This window comes from Xenopus laevis, chromosome 9_10L (assembly GCF_017654675.1).
Source record: "Xenopus laevis strain J_2021 chromosome 9_10L, Xenopus_laevis_v10.1, whole genome shotgun sequence".
Taxonomy (NCBI): domain Eukaryota; kingdom Metazoa; phylum Chordata; class Amphibia; order Anura; family Pipidae; genus Xenopus; species Xenopus laevis.
The window spans coordinates 112,077,431-112,083,603 of NC_054387.1; the positions used below are offsets into that span (position 1 = coordinate 112,077,431).

Here is a 6,173-nt window from a genome sequence, read left to right on the forward strand (position 1 = left end):
GCCTAAGCGGCCGCAACAGGCCCGGTGCCATGGTTGCCTGTTGGATCTTTTAGCAGCCCCTTTGGCATCTGCCAGAATCTATATAGTACCAGTTAGGCTCGGGGGTCTACTTTTAGGGGTTAACATCTAATTTTAAGCTATTGCCAAAATGCTTTTTTGGTTAGTGCTTTCCCAGATAAATCTATGGCTCAGTGTATATGTAGGTGTGTGTGTGTAATATATATTTGACGCTATTTTTAGTGTATTTCAGGGTGAATGTATCACAATACTCCTACCTGCTGCCTCCAGGTACCATGAGCTGCTTCCTTTCTTGATGTCACTGTGGCTGATCTCCTGCCTTCTGATGGCATTTGTGAAGAGCCTTCTACTTCTTAGTTGGTGGTGGAACCAAGTCTGGAAAGGTCTCTGGAAACACGCCTGGCATCATGTTGCGCAAGAAGATGTTGTTGGTCGATACCAGGTGAGTGATGTTACCCATGCACTCCTGTCATAGGAGGCCTGGACAGTCTCTAGGGTGCGCTCTATTCCAGGTGTCGTATTGGAATATTTGGTCTGCAGCTCTAAGGCAGCACTGAGCCAGAAGAGATGGTGGGTGGGAACAGAGTCCATACCTTGAAATGCTCAGTGCTGCAATTCCTCTAGCAGCTGTGAGGGCATTGGCTGCTCTGTCGATTTTGACAGCCGGACATTCCTTGTGGGACATTCTTAGAAGAGAAAAGTGTTCCAGGAAATAATCGATAGTGGGATCCGTCAGACAGAAACATAGCCTACTTAATACCAACTGTTCTAAATGGGACATTAAGGGAGCTGTGAATCCATCTTCACAGAACAGCTGTAGAAACTTGTCTTTTCTAAGGAGACTTTTCTCCATTACCTTACAGGCCAAACAAAGACAAGTGGCACCCACGACCTTCAGACTGGCAGCTTTTAGGGGAGTGCAGGCCAGAAACCTTTCCAGATAGTTGACAGCGAGTCACAGGGTCTCAAAGTCCAGTTTATAGGTCCTGTGCACAGTTATCATGGTGGTGATGAGTTGCTTTCAAGATGTTTCATCTATGTCACTCTGATTCCCTAAAAAGTTGTCAGGCATGAAATTCTGTTCCAGGCTCTTATTAAACAAGTAGCAGGTTTCTCCATATTCCATGAAACTTGCCAAAGTTTTGGAAATTGTGCTGCGAACATGCGCAGTGGACTGTAAAGGACGCTAAGAAACCGGGAGCGGTTCACAGAGATTTTCACATTGATTTTATTTGCGGTTTTATCAAGAACGTCTGTGAGTGTATTTTTAACTATTTATTAAAGTTATAAAAGCTCTTCTGCACATGTCACTTTGTTTTTGCCCAAGTAAGGCTAAAAGAAGATTGAGAGTAGAGTGAACTACCGATTATATCCAATGCCTACATTCTCTTATGTACTGTGAGTATAATATACCACCAGGAGCAGTGCGGCTCTAAGGATTGATTTTTTCACTAATCTATGAATATATGCCATCTACAACATTGGAAAAATCAATATAATTTAAAGTGTGGGTTATGCCACATCACTGTTTTTGTTTCTATTTTTTCATATAATCCATTTTTATTTTTTTGTTTTTCAATATTATATATAATTTTTTTTTCTCCTCAAATTTTTTCAAAAATTTTTTTTTCACTTAAATAATCACAAAATGTTTGGTTAATATAACTTTCACCAATGGAGAACATAATTTAGCCTAGAGAACCAAAAGGAGGAACCGGCACACAGGAGCATATGCAATAGGGGTCTACCCTTTACGTGTTTATTAACGTCACAGTGATGCACAACGTTTCGGGGGCTGGCCCCTTCATCAGGTAACATAATTTAGCTGACATGCACAAATTGAAATATAAAGGAAGCACTAAGGGTGTTAAAAATAAGAGGCACTGCCCAAAAATACTACACTATATTATTACTTAATGTGATTATTTTGTTTTTGTTTCCCCCTCAATAACCTGTGGTATTTGAGGTATACAGTAATCTAATTTTGGATATTGTCTTTTGGATGGGCACAGGATTGCCCTGGTGATTGCTGGACTGGGAACACACCGCTCTGGAGTATCAAACCTGTAATCTGAGAGTATGGCACATACAGGTCGCATAGGGCAGGCAGAGTATGGCACATGCAGGGAGCATCGGGCAGGCAGAGAATGACACACACAGGGAGCATAGGGCAGGTAGAGTATGGCACACACAGGGAGTATAGGGCAGGCAGAGTATGGCACATACAGGTCGCATAGGGCAGACAGATTATGGCACACGCAAGAAGCATAGGGCAGGCAGAGTATGGCACATGCAGGGAGCATCGGGGAGGCAGAGAATGACACACACAGGGAGCATAGGGTAGGCAGAATATGGCACACACAGGGAGCATAGGGCAGGCAGAATATGGAACACACAGGGAGCATAGGACATACAGAGTATGGCACATACAGGGAGCATAGGGCAGGCAGAGTATGGAACACACAGGGAGCATAGGGAAGGCAGAGAATGGCACATACAGGGAGCATAGGGCAGGCAGAGTATGGAACACACAGGGAGCATAGGGAAGGCAGAGAATGGCACATACAGGGAGCATATGGCTGGCAGAGTATGGCACACATAGGTAGCATAAGGCAGGCAGAGTATGGTATACCCAGGAAGCATAGGGAGGGTAGAGAATGGCACACCCAGGGGGCATAGGGAAGGCAGAGAATGGCACACACGGGGAGCATAGGGCAGGCAGAATATGGCACACGCAGGGAGCATAGGGCAGGCACAATATGGCACACACAGAGCAAAGAGTAGGCAGGGTTTTAGGGTGTGAACAATAGAGGTGTTCTAAGTGTGAACAATGCAGGGGGGTTATAGTTTGAGGTTTAAGCAATGCAGGTGCCAGTTAATCTCTGTAGTGATACCCTTTAAATCTTACACAAGGCAAGCAGACACAGCAGTCAGACTTTCATGTGGGGGGAGTACACAAAGGAGGGTCACCAGTTGGACAGCATTGCTCTAGAGGAAAGGGAGACCAGGTTAACACATGGTGGCACGGAAGGGTGTCTTACAATTTGTCAGGCCAATAGATTAACAGATGAAAAGTAAAAGTAAGTACTTCTTGTTGGTATTATAATTGCCCTCCTTTTATGTCTGTAGATTCATTGGTCAAACATAATCCCTCTGTTAGAACAATTAATGAGCTCAGAAATATTAAGTGAGTTTTATAAATTGCCTACTGAGCTACTGACAGATTAAATGTGATGCATGAGACGATGCTTCCCCCTGTTAATTTCAGTGAAACCACGGAGTATTCTGATGCAATGATGCTTATTTGTAAAATAAGCTCTTTAACTCTATCTGTATATATAATACAGTTCTATAGTTTTATTTAATGATTCCCCTATCTAAATCCGCATGAAATAGTCGAGGACTTAGTCAAAGAGATATTCAACAAATTGCAGAGAGATTTCAACCTGGAGAAGGTAATGGAAAAGTATCCGGTTGTCTATGAAGAGTCTAATGAATACTGTCCTCAGACAGGAACTAATCCGATTTAACCAGTAGGGCTTGACGGTTAATATTAACATTTTTTGCAAAAGCGGAGGTGTTAACATTTTAGAGCCCAGCGGGTTTTAGTTTGGGCAGGAGTTTACAGTGGTGTAACTAAATATCACTGGGCCCCACAGCAAATAATTTTATAGGCCCCCAAAATGTCTAGAGATTGACCTGTTTTACCAAGTTGTATTGAATTTGTATATGAATTAGAGCCTTGTGGGGCCCCTATACCTTCTGGGCCCCCCTGCAGCCGCAGGGTCTGCTTCCTCTATAGTTACGCCCCTGGCAGGAGAAGAACTATGTTCAGGTATGGGACCTGTAATCCAGAATGCTCGGGACCTTGGGTTTTCCAGATAATGGATCTTTCCATAGTTTGGATACCTTAAGTCTACTAGAAAATCATTTAAAACATGAAATAAACCCAATAGGCTGGTTTTACTTCATATAAAGATTAATTATATCTTAGTTTGGATCAAGTAATGTAGGTACTGTTTTATTATTACAGAGAAAAGGGAAATCGTTTTTATCAATGTGGATTATTTGGATAAAACGGAGTCTATGGGAGCCAGCATTCCATAATTCAAAGCTCTCTGGATAACAGGTCTCAGAATAATGGATCCCATATCTTTATAATGTTCACTGCAGACAGGCGCTTTGGGCAGGGAAACATTTCTTCAATGTATCAATGCAAACACCAGCTAATTACATGGTGAGAGACTTTGTATTACTATTCACCATAGGCAGCAGCATGAGAGCCAGAGAGGGTGGTATTGCTGAATTCTTTACATGGTACAGCACAGGGAGCAGGAGGATAATGCAGGGATCCAGTACCCCACACAAACACAAGGGGGCAGCATCCCTTAATGACCTGGCAATATGATTGCTGCTTTATTAAAGAGGTGAGTTAACTTTTAGTATGATATAGAGAGGGATAGTCTGAGACACTTTGCAGTTGGTTTTCATTTTTTATTATGTTTCGTTTTTGATTATTTAGCTTTTTATTCAGCAGCTCTCCAGTTTGCAATTTCAGCAATCTGATTGCTAGGGTCCAAATGACCCTAGCAACCATGCATTGATTTGAATAAGAGACTGGAATATGAATAGGAGAGGACCTGGATAGAAAGAGGAGTAATAGAAAGTGGCAATAACAATACATGTTGTAGCCTTACAGAGTATTTGTTTTTAGATGGGATCAGTGACCCCCATTAGAAAAATGTAAATAATTAAAAAACTATAAATAATGAAGACCAGTTGAAAAGTTGCTTAGAATTGACCATTCTATAACATACTAAAAGTTAACGGAGAGGTGAACCACTGCTTTAATAATCCTTGTGCAAATCCAGTAGACTGATTTTCAGGCTCCTTCCGGGGTGGGTTATTATGTAATATATACATGTCACAAATAGTCATTGTCATAAAAAGTTGAGGCAGTGTCCATGTTTTTCCGTGCAGGCTTAGTTACATTACAGGGTACAGTAGAGTCTGGAAGTGGCACAGGCAGGACTAGTTTCTGTGTTTCTCCCTTTATTTGTGAGTGCAGGCTGACAGCAGTGATATGAAGCAATCTCATAAACCTCGGAATAGCAATCAAAGGCCTAGTGCTCATGTCTGCCCAACTGGAAAACTTGTTCATGTTGGTGGGAAAAGTCTCATCAATGTGGGTGTCCAAGTATTATCCATCCTTAAAGGGATACTGTCATGGGAAAAATCTTTTTTTTTTTTTCAAAATGAATCAGTTAATGGTGCTGCTCCAGCAGAATTCTGCACTGAAATCCATTTCTCAAAAGAGCAAACAGATTTTTTTTTCATTCAATTTTGAAATCTGACATGGGGCTAGACATATTGTCAATTTCCCAGCTGCCCCAAGTCATGTGGCTTCAATCACTCTTTACTGCTGTACTGCAAGTTGGAGTGATATCACCCCCTCCCTTCCCCCCCCCAGCAGCCAAACAAAAGAACAATGGGAAGGTAACCATAGTTAGTTAGTTAGTTACATAGTTAAATTGGGTTGAAAAAAGACAAAGTCCATCAAGTTCAACCCCTCCAAATGAAAACCCAGCATCCATACACACACCCCTCCCTACTTTTAATTAAATTCTATATACCCATACCTATACTAACTATAGAGCTTAGTATCACAATAGCCTTTGATATTATGTCTGTCCAAAATCATCCAAGCCATTCTTAAAGGCATTAACTGAATCAGCATCACAACATCACCCGGCAGTGCATTCCACAACCTCACTGTCCTGACTGTGAAGAACCCCCTACGTTGCTTCAAATGAAAGTTCTTTTCTTTTAGTCTAAAGGGGTGGCCTCTGGTACGGTGATCCTCTTTATGGGTAAAAAGGTCCCCTGCTATTTGTCTATAATGTCCTCTAATGTACTTGTAAAGTGTAATCATGTCCCCTCGCAAGCGCCTTTTTTCCAGATAACAGCTCCCTAACACAAGACAACAGCTGCCTGGTAGATCTAAGAACAACACTCAATAGTAAAAACCCATGTCCCACTGAGACACATTCAGTTACATTGAGAAGGAAAAACAGCAGCCTGCCAGAAAGCATTTCTCTCCTAAAGTGCAGGCACAAGTCACATGACTGGGGGCAGCTGGGAAATTGACAAAATGT

The 6,173-nt window shown here is 42.0% G+C and overlaps 1 pseudogene; it reads right to left on the minus strand.

The window, feature by feature from the left end:
* Positions 1-299: 299 nt before the first annotated feature.
* LOC121397973 lies at positions 300-1,836 on the minus strand (annotated as a pseudogene).
* Between the last annotated feature and the right edge of the window lie 4,337 nt (positions 1,837-6,173).